Source organism: Artemia sp. Qi Xiang Cuo, chromosome 8 (genome assembly GCF_049724085.1).
Source record: "Artemia sp. Qi Xiang Cuo chromosome 8, ASM4972408v1, whole genome shotgun sequence".
In the NCBI taxonomy this organism is placed as follows: domain Eukaryota; kingdom Metazoa; phylum Arthropoda; class Branchiopoda; order Anostraca; family Artemiidae; genus Artemia; species Artemia sp. Qi Xiang Cuo.
Window position 1 is genome coordinate 46,523,914 of NC_142801.1, and position 17,245 is coordinate 46,541,158.

At 35.5% G+C, this 17,245-nt stretch overlaps 1 long non-coding RNA gene across 1 annotated transcript in view; it reads left to right on the forward strand.

Annotated features, from left to right (window-relative positions):
• LOC148949468 (uncharacterized) overlaps nt 1–16,444 on the forward strand; it is a 111,299-nt gene extending 94,855 nt beyond the window's left edge. Inside the window, exon 3 of the long non-coding RNA XR_016142085.1 lies at nt 16,345–16,444. This is a non-coding gene — a long non-coding RNA (uncharacterized LOC148949468). The remainder of the gene's footprint in view (nt 1–16,344) is intronic.
• The last annotated feature ends 801 nt before the right edge of the window (nt 16,445–17,245 follow it).

Sequence of the window (17,245 nt, forward strand, 5' to 3'; positions counted from 1 at the left end):
ATTGTTTTACAATCCCAAATTCTCGCAAAAAGAAATAATTATCCTTCCCTCTATATTTCCAGCTAAATCCCCCTCCCTCCACCATTGTTTTACAATCCCAAATTCTCGCAAAAAGAAATACTTATCCTTCCCTCTATATTTCCAGCTAAATCCCCCCTCCCTCCACCATTGTTTTACAATCCCAAATTCTCGCAAAAAGAAATAAATATCCTTCCCTCTATATTTCCAGCTAAATCCCCCCTCCCTCCACCATTGTTTTACAACCCAAAATTCTCTAAATAATTTATTATTATCCTTCCCTATCTATTTCCAGCTAAATCCCCCCCTCCCTCCCCCATTGTTTTACCATCCCAAATTCTCGCAAAAAGAAATACCATTTCAATAATTATCCTTCCCTCTATATTTCCAGCTAAATCCCCCTCCCTCCACCATTGTTTTACAATCCCAAATTCTCGCAAAAAGAAATAGCATTTCAATAAATTCCTCCCTCTATATTTCCAGCTAAATCCCCCTCCCTCCACCATTGTTTTACAATCCCAAATTCTCGCAAAAAGAAATAGCATTTCAATAAATTCCTTCCCTCTATATTTTCAGCTAAACCCCCCCCCCCCAAACCATGCAATCTTTATAGTCAATGTAGATATATTCATATACCCTCAAACCCCCCCCCAAACCTTACAATCATTATAGTCAATGTAAATATATTCTTTTTACCCTAACCCCCCCCCCCTATTGTCTTACAACCCCAAATTCTCGTGAAAAGAAATAGCATTTCAATAAATTCCTTCCCTCTATATTTCCAGCTAAATCCTCCCCCAAACCATGCAATCTTTATAGTCAATGTAAATATATTCTTTTTACCCTAACCCCCCCCCTGTCTTACAACCCCAAATTCTCGCGAAAAGAAATAGCATTTCAATAAATTCCTTCCCTCTATATTTCCAGCTAAATCCCTCCACCAATGTTTTACAATCATATTCTAGCAAAAAGAAATAGCATTTCAATAAATTCCTTCATTCTATATTTCCAGCTAAAAGCGATCACTTTCCTTTGTCAATTTTAATGAAAATGCCGTTCTGTTTTGACATAGCGCGAGGCCTAAAATTAGCAGTCACCCTATTTCTGGTTTACAAACGCGGTCAAGTCAAAGGGTTTCTCTGTCAAAATTAAAACACTTTGAGGTAATAATTAGAATTGTAGTTTCGTAACCTGTATGGAAGTAGAGAAACAGATTAAGTTTAACAATATATTCAGAACATTAAGTGAGAGGGGGGAGGGGGCAATACCTCGCTTCTAACAGCTTCGTTGTAAGTAAAAGTAAGGGGGATTCTGTGTGTAGACATATAGGCCCATTGACAAGAAAAATAATGTGTAAATATAAAATTTTTTCAAGCTCACAATAAAGTTTTTTTTATATCCCCAGGATTGAATCCATGATTTTTGTTGAGGGTTAGCGATTTTATAATAAATAGAAAAGATAATTTCTTATTCATAATTTATGGATTTTATATATAAAATTTTAATAAAATCTATTAAGATATGACTTTCTCTTGAATAAAAACCTGAAACTTCATATAATAATGCTTTGACTAATTACAGAGAAAATTTGAATTAATTATAATCAAACTAAGATTTTCAGAGTTTAGGTTGCTTTCGACAAAGATTTCTCCTTACATACGGAAATTTCCACAAGATGATTGATCCATGCCCCATCTAAATGTGATAGAAGCTACTACACCCTGCTTCAATCTCTTTTACATATTCAAACTGAATTCTCGTATAACAATGCTTTGAGTTATTCCTCAGAAAATTGACCCCTCTAAATATTTACTCAGAGGAGCGGGTGCTGAAATGTAAAACGTTACCTATTTGCCTATCATTTCACAGTTTTCAAGTTGAGATCCTTGAACACACTTCCTCCTTCTCAGTTTATTCTATGAAAGTGAGCTGTATTTGTTAGAGTTTCAGAATCATTACATATTTATTTAATTTAAGCACTTTTTTCAGATATAATAATGTTTGGTGTGATTGATACGGAATATATTGGTCTGAAATATTCCTCAACTGGCATCATTTTCGAAGCAGCTTTCTTACTCCTAGACAACCAACGACGTGAAATTCATTGCTATAAATGGAACATCAGATACAACGTGTATAAGTACGAGAAAAACAGATGGCGTCCTACACTAAATTTTATAAATCAAAATGGCTTTTACGCTAAAACTATGCGAGCACATAATGAAAATGGCTATAAAATACAACATGTACAAGAAGAAATTCAGGAAATATGCAGTTTTTTCGGTGTGCAAGCTGTTTATGTTAAGGGAAACGTGCCAACTGATAAACTCTTGCTAGAAAAATGTGATAAAAACATAGCATTATTCAATTTAGAAGACTTCAAATGTGAGAAGTACTTGCATTCAGTCCATGACCCAGAAGATGAAGTTAGATATTTCGCTCAGTGGATACCGGAAAAGATACCTGACATGGAAAAATGCATCAGATATCCAAAGTCCTAAACTTGCTCCTCCTCATATCAAATGGATTAAGCTTCTTTTTTAATATGTCATTATTTTTTCAAATGTTTTTAAATATGTTTAAGCAATAAATATCTTAAGCCTCAACCGTTTTTATTCTTTAGAAAAATCCGTCGCCATGAAATTACACTTTCAGATCCAACAGGTCAGGGAAAAGCTTTCAGATTCAACATATATGAGAACCATAAAGGCTCACCCCTAAAAAAAAAGGTAATTGACCACTAACGAATATAGACGGTCTCTTATATCACTAATACTGATACAAAATGTCGTATACAAAAATTTGCTAAGAACTAAAAAGACCCGATAAAATACCTCGATTAGAGACTATCTCGGTCATAAAAATGTCAGATAAAACAGAACAGGGAAAAACTTTCAGGTTCAGCATGTAGGAGAACCCTAAATGCTCATCCCTAAAAAGGTAAGTTAACCCTAAACGCTTAAAGAATTTCTCTGAAATCCCACTTTCAGATTCAACATGTAGGAGAACCCTAAATGCTCATCCCTAAAAAGGTAAGTTAACCCTAAACGCATAAAGAATTTCTCTGAAATCACACTTTCAGGTTAGGTCAGGTAGGACCCCGGCCCCACTACCACAAACCCAAAGGGTTCCAACCCCCCATATCCCAACCCCCAACGAAGCCCTCCGGTCCTCAAAGGTTCCCCAAGCACCCAAAAGACCACCGGGCTCCCAAATGACCCCCCGGACACCCAAAGGCCCCCACCCGGTCTCCAAAGGTCCACCGGCCGCCCAACGGACCCAACGGTCCTCAAATACCCCCTCCCAGACCCCAAAGGCACTCTCCGGGCCTCCCAAAGACCCACCGGGGACCCCAAAAGACCACCGGGCTCCCAAAGAGTCCTCCGGACCCCAAAAGGCCCCTGAGCCCCCATTTTTTGATACTTTTAATGGCTTTATTATATCCTTTCAGGACAAACTATTTTCTTAATGTCCATCCTAAGCACATTTTACAAGTTGAATTACCCATCCCTCAACATTACTTTACAGCTCTTGAATGCACCAACACCAAGCAATACTTTTCAAAGGCATTTCAGAACAAGTTCCTTTCTTAATGTTCCTCCTAAACCCATTTTACAAGTTGAATTCCTCATCCTTTTTACCATAACTTTGGTATACTACTTTTTTGAATGCTCCAACACCAGGCAATACTTCTCAAATGACATTTCAGAAACTAATTTTCACATTGATGTGAAGGAAAGTTCAAGTTCCTTTCCTAACTATCCATATGAAAAGAAATAAGTTACATATCAATTCAATTTTTTCAAGAAAAATAAAATTTTCCACTTCAGTTCAGATTTTTCTCAAAGAGATGGAAAAATTTAAAATTACTGTTCTAAATTTTTCATAGAAGATGCAAAAGTTCAAGTTCTCTTCTGAATTTTACCAAAGAACACAATTCAATTCTAATTTCTCCAGAGAAAATAAAATCTTCCTCTGCAGTTCATAATTTCACAAAGACACAAAGAAATTTTAATTTCTCCTCTGAATTTTTGTAGAGGAAAGAAAAAGTTATCCTATGATTGTGATTATTTTCCATGAAGATAAAAGTTTCACTTTAATTCTATATTTTCTTAAATTCAATTCCGACCTTCTCAAAGAGATCAAAAATTTAAAGTTCTGTTCTAAATATTTTCCTGGGAGAAGAAAATTTCAACTTCAATTCTGAATTTTCTCAATGAAAATGAAATAAGTTTTTGATCATTTCTATTTTCCCAAAATAAATATAAAAATTTTCCACTTCAGTTCAGATTTTTCTCAAAGAGATGAAGAAATACAAAATACTCTTCCAAATTTTTCATAGAAGTTAAAAAGTTCAAGTTCTCTTCAGAATTTTACCAAAGAACACAATTCAATTCTAATTTCACCAGAGAAAACAAAATCTTCCACTTCAGTTCTTTATTTCACAATGACATAAAGAAATTTAAAGTTCAATTCTAAGTTTTTCGGTATACAAAATCAGAAAAATCTTCAATGTTCCTCTAGTACCTACGCAATTAGGCTAAAAATGAAGATATTTATGCACAGTTTCGACTCGCTATGGCTAATTTTGCTAAAGACAAGCTATTTTCTTGTGAAAACACACAAAATCAGAAAAAATGTTCAATGTTCCTTTAGTACCTACACAATTAGGCTAAAAATGAAGATATTTATGCTCAGTTTCAACTCGCTATGGCTAAGTTTGCTAAAGACAAGCTATTTCTTGTGAAAACACACAAAATCAGAAAAATGTTCAATGTTCCTTTAGTACCTACACAATTAGACTAAAAATTAAGATTTTTATGCTCAGTTTCAACTCGCTATGGCTAAGTTTTCTAAAGACAAGCTATTTCCTTGAGAAAACACAAACAAACACAGAAATAATTGTTCAAAGTTCCTTAAGTACATACACAATTAGAGTAAAAATGAAGATAGTTATGCAGAGTTTCAACTATCTATGGCTAAGTTTGCTAAAGACAAGCTATTTTCTTGCGAAAACACAAACAAAATCAGAAAAATGTTCAATATTCCTTTAGTACCTACATAATTAGGCTAAAAATGAAGATATTTATGCTCAGTTTCAACTCAGCTATGGCTAAGTTTGCTAAAGACAAGCTATTTTCTTGTGAAAACACAAAATCAGAAAAAATGTTCAATATTCCTTTAGTACCTACACAATTAGGCTAAAAATGAAGATATTTATGCTCAGTTTCAACTCGCTATGGCTAAGTTTGCTAAAGACAAGCTATTTTCATGCGAAAACACAAACAAAATCAGAAAAATTTTCAATGTTCCTTTAGTACCTATGCAATTAGACTAAAAATGAAGATATTTATGCAGAGTTTCAACGATCTATGGCTAAGTTTGCTAAAGACAAGCTATTTTCTTGCGAAAACACAAACAAAATCAGAAAAAAGTTCAATATTCCTCTAGTACCTACACAATTAGTCTAAAAATAAAGATATTTATGCTCAGTGTCAACTATCTATGTATAATTTTTCTAAAGACAATCTATTTTCTTGCGAAAACACAAACAAAATAAGAAAAAATGTTCAAATTTCCTTTACTACCTACGCAATTAGACTAAAAATGAAGATATTTATGAAGAGTGTCAACTATCTATGGCTAAGTTTGCTAAAGACAAGCTATTTTCTGTGAAAACACACAAAATCAGAAAAATGTTCAATGTTCCTTTAGTACCTACACAATTAGGCTAAAAATGAAGATATTTATGCACAGCTTCAACTAGCTATGGCTAAGTTTGCTAAAGACAAGCTATTTTCTTGTGAAAACACACAAAATCAGAAAAATATTGTTAGGTTAGGTTAGATTAGGTTAGCCTATGTACACGCGCATAGTAGGTTAGGTTAGGTTGATTGAAGTTAGGTTAGGTTAGATTAGCTAGGTTAGGTTAGAGTTAGGTTAGGTTAGATTAGGTTAAGTTAGGTTAGGCTAGGTTAGCCTACGTACGCGCGCGGACGTAGGCTAACCTAGCCTAACCTAACTTAGCCTAACCTAACTTAATCTAACCTAACCTAACTTAATCTAACCTAACTTAATCTAACCTAACCTAACTTAATCCAACCTAACCTAACCTATATGCGCGCGTACGTAGGCTAACCTAATCTAACTTAATCTAACCTAACAATATTTTTTCTGATTTTGTGTGTTCTAGCAAGAAAATAGCTTGTCTTTAGCAAACTTAGCCATAGCTAGTTGAAACCGTGCATAAATATCTTAATTTTTAGCCTAATTGCGTAGGTACTAAAGGAACATTGAACATTTTTTCTGATTTAGTGTGTTTTAGCCAAGAAAATAATTTGTCTTTAGCAAACTTATCCATAGCTAGTTGAAACTCTGCATAAATATCTTAATTTTTATTATTATGGAGTATTTTCTATATTTTCTTTTAAAAAATGGTCTTTGATCTAGTGTGTTTTCGCAATAATATTGATTGTCTTTATAACTATTATACATAGCTAGTTGAAACTTAGCATACATATCTTTAATTTTAGCATCATGGTGTAGGTACTAAAGAACTCTGAACATTTCATATGATTTTGTTTGTGTTTTCGCAAGAAAATACCTTGTCTTTAGCAAACTTAGCCATAGATAGTTGAAACTCTGCATAAATATCTTCATTTTTAGTCTAATTGCGTAGGTACTAAAGGAACATTTAAAATTTTTCTGATTTTTTTTGTGTTTTCGCAAGAAAATAGCTTGTCTTTAGCAAACTTAGCCATAGCGAGTTGAAACTGAGCATAAATATCTTCATTTTTAGCCTAATTGTGTAGGTACTAAAGGAATATTGAACATTGTTTTTGATTTTGTGTTTTCGCAAGAAAATAGCTTGTCTTTAGCAAACTTAGCCATAGCGAGTTGAAACTGAGCATAAATATCTTCATTTTTAGCCTAATTGTGTAGGTACTAAAGGAATATTGAACATTTTTTCTGATTTTGTTTGTGTTTTCGCAAGAAAATAGCTTGTCTTTAGCAATCTTAGCCATAGATAGTTGAAACTCTGCATAAATATCTGCATTTTTAGTCTAATTGCGTAGGTACTAAAGGAACATTGAACATTTTTTTCTGATTTTGTTTGTGTTTTCGCAAGGAAATAGCTTGACTTTAGCAAACTTAGCCATAGCGAGTTGAAACTGAGCATAAATATCTTCATTTTTAGACTAATTGTGTAGGTACTAAATGAACATTGAACATTTTTTCTGATTTTGTGTGTTTTCGCAAGTAAATAGCTTGTCTTTAGCAAACTTAGCCATAGCGAGTTGAACCTGAGCATAAATATCTTCATTTTTACCCTAATTGTGTAGGTACTAAAGGAACATTGAACATTTTTTCTGATTTTGTGTGTTTTCGCACGAAAATAGCTTGTCTTTAGCAAACTTAGCCATAGCGAGTTGAAACTGTGCATAAATATCTTCATTTTTAGCCTAATTGTGTAGGTACAAAAGGAAAATTGAACATTTTTCTGATTTTGTGTACCGAAAAACTTAGAATTGAACTTTAAATTTCTTTATGTCTTTGGGAAATAAAGAACTGAAGTGGAAGATTTTGTTTTCTCTGGTGAAATTAGAATTGAATTGTGTTCTTTGGTAAAATTCTGAAGAGAACTTGAACTTTTTTAACTTCTATGAAAAATTTGGAAGAGTATTTTGTATTTCCTCATCTCTTTGAGAAAAATCTGAACTGAAGTTGGAAATTTTTATATTTATTTTGTTAAAATAGAAATGATAAAAAACTTATTTAATTTTCATTGAGAAGATTTAGAATTGAAGTTTAAATTTTTTTCTCCAATGAATATATTTATAACAGAACTTTCAATTTTTTCATCTCTTTGAGACAGGTTTGAATTGAATTTAAGAAAATTTAGAATTAAAATGAAAATTTTTATCTTCATCGAAAATAATCACAATCATAGGATAACTTTTTCTTTCCTCTACAAAAATTCAGAGGAGAAATTAAAATTTCTTTGTGTCTTTGTGAAATTATGAACTGCAGAGGAAGATTTTTATTTTCTCTGGAGAAATTAGAATTGAATTGTGTTCTTTGGTAAAATTCAGAAGAGAACTTGAACTTTTTGCATCTTCTATGAAAAATTTGGAAGAGTATTTAAAATTTCCATCTCTTTGAGAAAAATCTGAACTGAAGTGGAACTTTTTTATTTTTTCTTGAAGAAATTGAATTGATATGTAACTTATTTCTTTTCATATGGATAGTTAGGAAAGGAACTTTAACTTTCCCTTCACATCAATGTGAAAATTAGTTTCTTAAATGTCATTTTAGAAGTATTGCGTGGTGTTGGAGCATTCAAAAAAGTAGTATACTAAAGTTATGGTAAAAAGGATGAGGAATTCAACTTGTAAAATGGGTTTAGGAGGAACATTAAGAAAGGAACTTGTTCTGAAATGCCTTTTAAAAGTATTGCTTGGTGTTGGTGCATTCAAGAGCTGTAAAGTACTGTTAAGGGATGGGTACTTCAACTTGTAAAATGTGTTTAGGATGGACATTAAGAAAATAGTTTGTCCTGAAAGGATATAATAAAGCCATAAAAAGTATTAAAAAATGGGGACTCAGGGGTCTTTTGGGGTCCGGTGGACTCTTTGGGGGCCCGGTGGTCGTTTGGGGTCCACGGGGAGTCTTGGGGAGGCCCGGCGAGGGCGTGGGGGGTTCTGGGAGGGGGTATGTGAGGACCGTTTGGTCCGTTGGGAGTCCAGTGGTCCTTTGGGGACCGGGGGGGGGCCTGGAGGGGTCCGGGGGGTCCTTGGGGAGCCCGGTGGTCTTTGGGGGGCTGGGGGACCCTATGAGGACCGGAGGGCTTCCTTCGGGGTTGGGGTAGGGGGGGTTGGAACCCTTTGGGGTTGTGGTAGTGGGGTCGGGGTCCTACCTGACCTAACCTGAAAGTGTGATTTCCGAGAAATTCTTTATGCGTTTAGGGTTAACTTACCTTTTTAGGGATGAGCATTTAGGGTTCTTCTACATGTTGAATCTGAAAGTGGGATTTCATAGAAATTCTTTAAGCGTTTAGGGTTAACTTACCTTTTTTAGGGATGAGCATTTATGGTTATCATACATGCCGAACCTGAAAGCTTTTTCCCTGAACTGTTGGATATGACAGTGTTATTTCAGAGAAATTCTTTATGCGTTTAGGGTTAACTTACCTTTTTAGGGATGAGCATTTAGGGTTCTCCTACATGTTGAATCTGAATGTGGGATTTCAGAGAAATTCTTTATGCGTTTAGGGTTAACTTACCTTTTTTTAGGGATGAGCATTTAGGGTTCTCCTACATGCTGAACCTGAAAGCTTTTTCCCTGACCTGTTGAATCTGAAAGTATAATTTCATGGCGACGGATTTTTCTAAAGAATAAAAACGGTTGAGGCTTAAGATATTTATTGCTTAAACATATTTAAAAACATTTGAAAAATAATGACATATTTAAAAAAGAAGCTTACTCCATTTAATATGAGGAGGAGCATGTTTAGGACTCTTGATATCTGATGCATTTTTCCATGTCAGGTATCTTTTCTGGTATCCACTGAGCGAAATATCTAACTTCATCTTCTGGATCATGGACTGAATGCGGGTACTTCTCACATTCGAAGTCTTCTAAATTGAATAATGCTATGTTTTTATCACATTTTTCTAGCAAGAGTTTATCAGTTGGCACGTTTCCCTTAACATAAACAGCTTGTACACCGAAAAAACTGCATATTTCCCGAATTTCTTCTTGTACATGTTGTATTTTATAGCCATTTTCATTATGTGCTCGTATGGTTTTAGCGTAAAAGCCATTTCGATTTATAAAATTTAGTGTAGGACGCCATCTGTTTTTTCTCGTACTTATACATATTGTATCTGATGTTCCATTTATAGCAATGAATTTCACGTCGTTGGTTGTCTAGGAGTAAGAAAGCTGCTTCGAAAATGATGCCAGTTGAGGAATATTTCAGACCAATATATTCCGTGTCAATCGCACCAAACATTATTATATCTGAAAAAAAGTGCTTAAATTAAATAAATATGTAATGATTCTGAAACTCTAACAAATACAGCTCACTTTCATAGAATAAACTGAGAAGGAGGGAGTGTGTTCAAGGATCTCAACTTGAAAATTGTGAAAATGATTGGCAAATAGGTAACGTTTTACATTTCAGCACCCGCTCCTCTGAGTAAATATTTAGAGGCGTCAATTTTCTGAGGAATAACTCAAAGCATTGTTATACGAGAATTCAGTTTGAATATGTAAAAGAGATTGAAGCAGTGTGTAATAGCTTCTATCACATTTAGAAGGGGCATGGATCAATCATCTTGTGGAAATTTCCGTATGTAAGGAGAAATCTTTGTCGAAAGCAACCTAAACTCTGAAAATCATAGTTTGATTATAATTAATTCAACTTTTCTCGGGAATAAGTCAAAGCATTATTATATGAAGGTTCAGGTTTTTATTCAATCGAAAGGCATAACTCACTAGATTTTATTCAAATGTTATAGCTAAAATCACTAAATGATGAAGAATCAATAATATTTTCTATTTATAATAAAATCTCTAAACCCCAAAAAAAATAATGGATTCACGCCTGGTAATATAAAAAAAACTTTATTGTGAGCTTGAAAAAATTATATATTTACACATTAGTTTTCTTGTCAATGGGCGTATATGTCTACACACAGAATCCCCCTTACTTTTACTTACAACGAAGCTGTTAGAAGCGAGGTATTGCCCCTCCCCCTCTCACTTAATGTTCTGAATATATTGTTAAACTTAATCTGTTTCTCTCCTTCCATACAGGTTACGAAACTACAATTCTAATTATTACCTCAAAGTGTTTTAATTTTGACGGAGAAACCCTTTGACTTGACCGCGTTTGTAAACCAGAAATAGGGTGACTGCTAATTTTAGGCCTCGCGCTATGTCAAAACAGAACGGCATTTTCATTAAAATTGACAAAGGAAAGTGATCGCTTTTAGCTGGAAATATAGAATGATGGAATTGATTGAAATGCTATTTCTTTGTGCTAGAATATGATTGTAAAACAATGATGGAGGGATTTAGATGGAAATATAGAGGGAAGGAATTTATTGAAATGCTATTTCTTTTCGCGAGAACTTGGGGTTGTAAGACAATAGGGGGGGGTTAGGGTAAAAAGAATATATTTACATTGACTATAAAGATTGCATGGTTTGGGGGGGGGATTTAGCTGGAAATGTAGAGGGAAGAAATTTATTGAAATGCTATTTCTTTTCGCGAGAATTTGGGGTTGTAAGACAATAGGGGGGGGGGGTTGAGGGTAAAAAGAATATATTTACATTGACTATAATGATTGTATGGTTTGGGGGGGGGGGTTTGAGGGTATATGAATATATCTACATTGACTATAAAGATTGCATGGTTTGGGGGGGGGTTTAGCTGGAAATATAGAGGGAAGGAATTTATTGAAATGCTATTTCTTTTTATGAGAATTTGGGATTGTAAAACAATGGTGGAGGGAGGGGGATTTAGCTGGAAATATAGAGGGGAGGAATTTATTGAAATGCTATTTCTTTTTATGAGAATTTGGGATTGTAAAACAATGGTGGAGGGAGGGGGGGGGATTTAGCTGGAAATATAGAGGGAAGGATAATTATTGAAATGGTATTTCTTTTTGCGAGAATTTGGGTTTGTAAAACAATGGGGTTGGGTGGGGGGGATTCAGCTGGAAATATAGAGGGAAGGATAATTATTTCTTTTTGCGAGAATTTGGGATTGTAAAACAATGGTGGAGGGAGGGGGTGGATTTAGCTGGAAATATATAGGTAAGGATAAGTATTTCTTTTTGCGAGAATTTGGGATTTTAAAACAATGGTGGAGGGAGGGGGTGGATTTAGCTGGAAATATAGAGGGACGGATAATTATTTCTTTTTATGAGAATTTGGGATTGTAAAACAATGGGGGAGGGAGGGGGGATTTAGCTTGAAATATAGAGGGAAGGATAATTATTTCTTTTTGCGAGAATTTGGGATTGTAAAACAATGGTGGAGGGAGGGGGGATTTAGCTGGAAATATAGAGGGAAGGAATTTATTTCTTTTTATGAGAATTTGGGATTGTAAAACAATGGTGGCGGGCGGGGGGAGTTAGCTGGAAATATAGAGGGACGTAAAATGATTTCTTTTTGCGAGAATTTGGGATTGTAAAACAATGGCGGAGTGAGGTGGTATTTAGCTGGAAATATAGAGGGAAGGATAATAATTTATTTGTGAGAGCATTTGGGATTGTAAAACAATGGTGGGGGGGGGGGATTTAGGTGGAAATATAGAGGGAAGGATAATTATTTCTTTTTGCGAGAATTTGGGATTGTAAAACATTGTTGGTGGGTGGGGGGATTTAGCTGGAAATATAGAGGGAAGGACTTTATTGAAATGCTATTTCTTTTTGCGAGAATTTGGTTGTAAAACAATGGTAGAGGGAGGGGGGGGGGTTTTAGCTGAATATATTGGAGGATGTCCAAGGAAAATTTGTTTGAAAATAAAAATGCACTTACATTGCTAATTGCGGCTGCCAAGACCTCAAGCTCATCAAATTTATCCATTGTTATATCAATTGTGTCAAAATACTTTCCGATAATTTAGTCACATTGCACACCCGTTATATACTAAATCTCATGGGTGATTTGTTATGTAACGGGGAAAATCATTTGTAAGCTGGTCTCTGATTGGCTGAGACGGAGGATGTAACCGAGTCGCTGATTGGCTGAGAAGGGGGATCTAGCTGTTTCCGGGAAAGTCATAACATCTGGCTCGAATAACAATAACAAATGCTATTTCTGGATCATAACATCTGCCTCGAACAGGAAGGAAGTGTCATTAACTTTGCTTCGAACGACAACAACATCTGGCTCGAATAACAACAACACGAAGGAAGTGTAATTAGCTGTTTCCGGGAACGTCATAACATCTGGCTCGAATAACAATAACAAAGACTATTTCTGGATCATAACATCTGCCTCGAACAGGAAGGAAGTGTCATTAACTTTGCTTCGAACGACAACAACATTGACCCTATTAACCAAGTGGTCTCTCTAATGACTCTGTTCAAAACAACAACAACATTGACCTTGACATTTTGCCTCGAAAACAATAACAACATTGACCTTGGCATTCGTTGAGAGCGTGCCAAAAACACACCTGGAGAAAGAGGTCATTGACCGATTACGCACTCATTCTCACTAATGACTCTATGCCCTTATTTGGTGTGCAAAAAAAGTTGTAGGTGGCAGCAGGGGTGAGGGATCGGAGTCGGACCCCCATCTCTACTGCCCTTTCAATTTTCAATGGAATGAGCTCTTTTCGAAGTCTCTACGACAACAAATGGCCATCTCAAAATTTATATCAGACGCATTTCGGCAAAATACGTGGTGTGGGTGGGGGGGGGGGGACTATCCACCCACTGATTACTCTGAATCTTAAAAAGGGCACTAGAACATCTGATTTGCAGTCAAATGAGTCCATTCCAGAGATTTACAATCACCCTTTCTATATATACCTTATATGCCCCCAAGGCGTAATTTATAACCCTTGCCTTGAGGGCTGTGAGGGGGTTGTCAACCTCAAAGACATAATTTGTGGACCTTTGAATTACATTGAACAAAATGGCTATCTCAAAATTTTCATTTGATGTGTTTGGGGGAAAGATGGACGTGGGAGGGGGGTTAGTTCCCCTCCAATCACTTTTGACTATTAAAAAGGGCACTAGCCCTTTCAATTTTCAGTCGAATGGGCTCTTTTTGAAGTTTCTACAGCAACAAATGGCCATTTCAAAATTTCTATCAGAAGCATTTCGGTAAAATACGAGGTGTGTGTTGGGAGGGGGGTCCACCCTCAGATCACTCTGAATCTCAAAAAGGGCACTAAAACTTCTGATTAGCAATCCAATGAGCCCCCTTCGATGTTTATACGATCACCCTTTCTATATAAGCCTTAAATGCCCCCAGGGCATAACTTACAACCCTTGCCCTGAAGTCTGTGGGGAGGGTATGTCATACTCAAAGACAAAGTTTCCGGTTCTTTTGACTACGTTGAACTAAATGGCTATCTCAAAATTTTGATAAAATGTATTTGGGGAAATTTTGGGCGTCGGAGGGGCGTTAGTTGCCCTTCAATCACTTTGGCCTATTGAAAAGGGCATTAGCCCTTTCAATTTCCAATCGAATGAACCCTTTTCGAAGTTTCTACGACAACTTCTTCGATACGAACTGCCCTGGTCTAAAAAAATTATAACAATACATTGTGCCCACATCGCTCTTCACTTAGGCAGCGCTATTGTGCTGCCTGTGAATAATATAAAAAAAACTTTTTCTACAAAACAAGTTTTTCAAAGAAAAGTAAAGACCTCCATTAAACAAAACGAGCAGAAAGCAAATCAAATAATCTTTCAAGTGTAAAACTACCACAATTCACTATCAATAAATAAATAAAACTAAAAACGAACAGAATTTACAACAAATAACCGAGTCAAACTCAAACCGAGCAAAAATTAACATGAGTAGGGCTGACAACCCGAATGCCTTCTCAAGACTAGAACGTAATTTGCACTTCACTAAAAAAAAAACGAAAAAAGAACAAAAAAACAAGTGACAAGTGATCACTTTTGACTAGTAAAAAAGACACTGAAAATTTCATGAAGTATTTTCAATGAAGTATTTTCTTTCTGGAGACATTGCAGGTAGACACATAGTGCCTTTCACGTAGACACTAAAATTTCAACTTAATACCCTTAGCCGTTTCTGAGAAACCGCATATATACCATTTTTGCAGCCTGTAGCACATAGTGTCATTTGATTTAGCTCAATACCCCCCCCCCCCTCATCATTCCCTGAAAGTCTCAACTTAATACCTTTAGCCGTTCCTGAGATTTCGCAATACACCATTTTAACAACCTGGATGCACAGAGGGCCTTTTGATTTAGTTCAACATCCCCATTAGCAGTCCCTAAAAGTTTCAGCTGAATACCCTTAGCTGTTCCTGAGATATTGCAGATGGTCCGTTTAAACAACCTAGATAGGAATAGTGTCTTTGATTCAGTTCATCTTAGATGGGAATCATTGAATCGCAAGATACACCATCTTTACAGGCTGGATGCACATAGTGTCATTTGATTTAGCTCAACACTCCCCTTAAAATTCCCTGAAAGTTTCAACTTAACACTCTTAGCCGTTCATGAGATATTGCAGATGGTTCGTCTAAACAACCTAGATGCGGAATGTGTCTTTGATTTAGTTCACCCCCCCCCCCTTCTTCGACATTCCCTAAAAGTTTAAACTTAATACCCTTAGTTGTTCCTAAGAAATTGCAAATGTGCAGCTTTAACAATCTGGCAGCGCATAGCGTCTTTTGATTTAGTTTATTCCGCTCTTCAACATTCTCTGAAAGCTTTTTCCAATGGGGATTCAAAACCCCAAAAAAGTGTTTTAGGCTTAAATCTTTCATTTTTTTTTCTGTGAGGGGGTCTGTGGGACAATTTTTGCAGAATAGGCTGAATCTTCTGGTATTTTGATGTAAATCATAGCTAGCGGAATCTCATGTGTATTATAGGTTTGAATTATACAGTCCGGTTTGAATGAGAATCCAATAAGAGGTTTGCAAAATTTGTATTATAGACGTAGTTAATTATGTATTTACTCGTAAGTTCTTTTTAGAATATTTGAAAATAGGCTACGTAAACTTAACCCCTGTTTAATTCAACTCCCGTTTAACTGAGCCCCATTCAACTCAACTCCCGTTTAACTGAGCCCCATTCAACTCAACTCCATGCAACTCAACCCTGTTCAACTTAGCTCCATTCAAATCAACCTCCATGCAACTTAAACCCCATGGAACTCAAACCCATTTATGTCAAACCCCATACAACTCAATTCCGTTTAACTAAACCCTCATGGAACTTTCCTCCCATTCAATCAATCCCACAAAACTAAAACCCCATTTGCTTGTAACTGGTTACACGTTAGGTTATGATAGGTTGAGTTAAATGGAGATTTAAGTTGAATTGCGTTTGGTTCCAGTGGAGTTTGAGTTGCATGGCAGCTAAGTTAAATGGGACTGAATGAAATCAGGTTGAGTTGGACGAGGGTTGAATTGCAAGGAGGTTAAGTTAGACGAGAGTTGAGATGAAAGGGATTGAGTTGCGTTAGGAATGAGCAGCACGGGGGTTTAGTTAAACGGGGGTTGAATTGCGTAAGGATTGAGGCGCAGTCTTTTTAAAATATTCTTATAACAAACTTCTTACTAAATATACATTATTTAGTGGTTCTTATTTTCTAGGGAAAGGATATCGAAGACCTTAAAAAAGAATTGGAACTTGATGAGCACAAAATATCTATCGAGGAGCTCTGCAAACGTTTGGGAACTAATCCAAAAACAGTAAGCTAGATTTTACGTGTTTATTATACTCCAAACCAATTAATTGAATCATACATTACTTGACTTTGATCATTCCCGCTTTAAGCAATTTACCCACACAATACGTGGAGAAGACAAGGAATCCTTAACTGCAAATCATAAAAATAAGTTTTCAGGTCCCTGTTGTATGCAAGCTAATATTCAGAAAGTGAAAAACGCAAAACTGAATATTTTCATGTTTTGCGGGCAACTAACATTGGAAAGGATATTGAGTCCTGGATGTATAGTCGGCCACAGATTCTCAAATGATCTTCTTTATAGGAATGCTTTTCAAATAAACAGGATCATTTTACGATTTATCCCTTAATGCTACCGATCTGGAGGGTCACGACATAATAGAAATACTGGAGATATGCTTCAGGTAGATTACCGTACGTAAAAAAAAGAAGGCGAGATAAATTTTGAGCCTATCAAATCTAAGCTGTAAGCTAAACCTTGTCCCAAAAGGACATTAAAGCTGAAAATAAAAAGGTGACAGGCGAAGACATTAATAAACTGTCTAAATTACTGGAATTTCTGAAAGAAATAAAAAGCTTAAAAGTTTGTATAAACGAACCAACATAGAGTAAGATAAAAACAGTTACTGACAAAAGTTTGTTCGAAATAGAACCAAAGAAAAGTTGTAAGACCAAGATTAAAAAAAAAGGCGAAAAATAAATGTATGTAGTCGTATATGGAAATGTATATAGTGGTAACAAATGTTGTTGAGGAAATATATAGTTATAAATGTATTTTGCAAATCTTTAATAAATATGGAATTTTA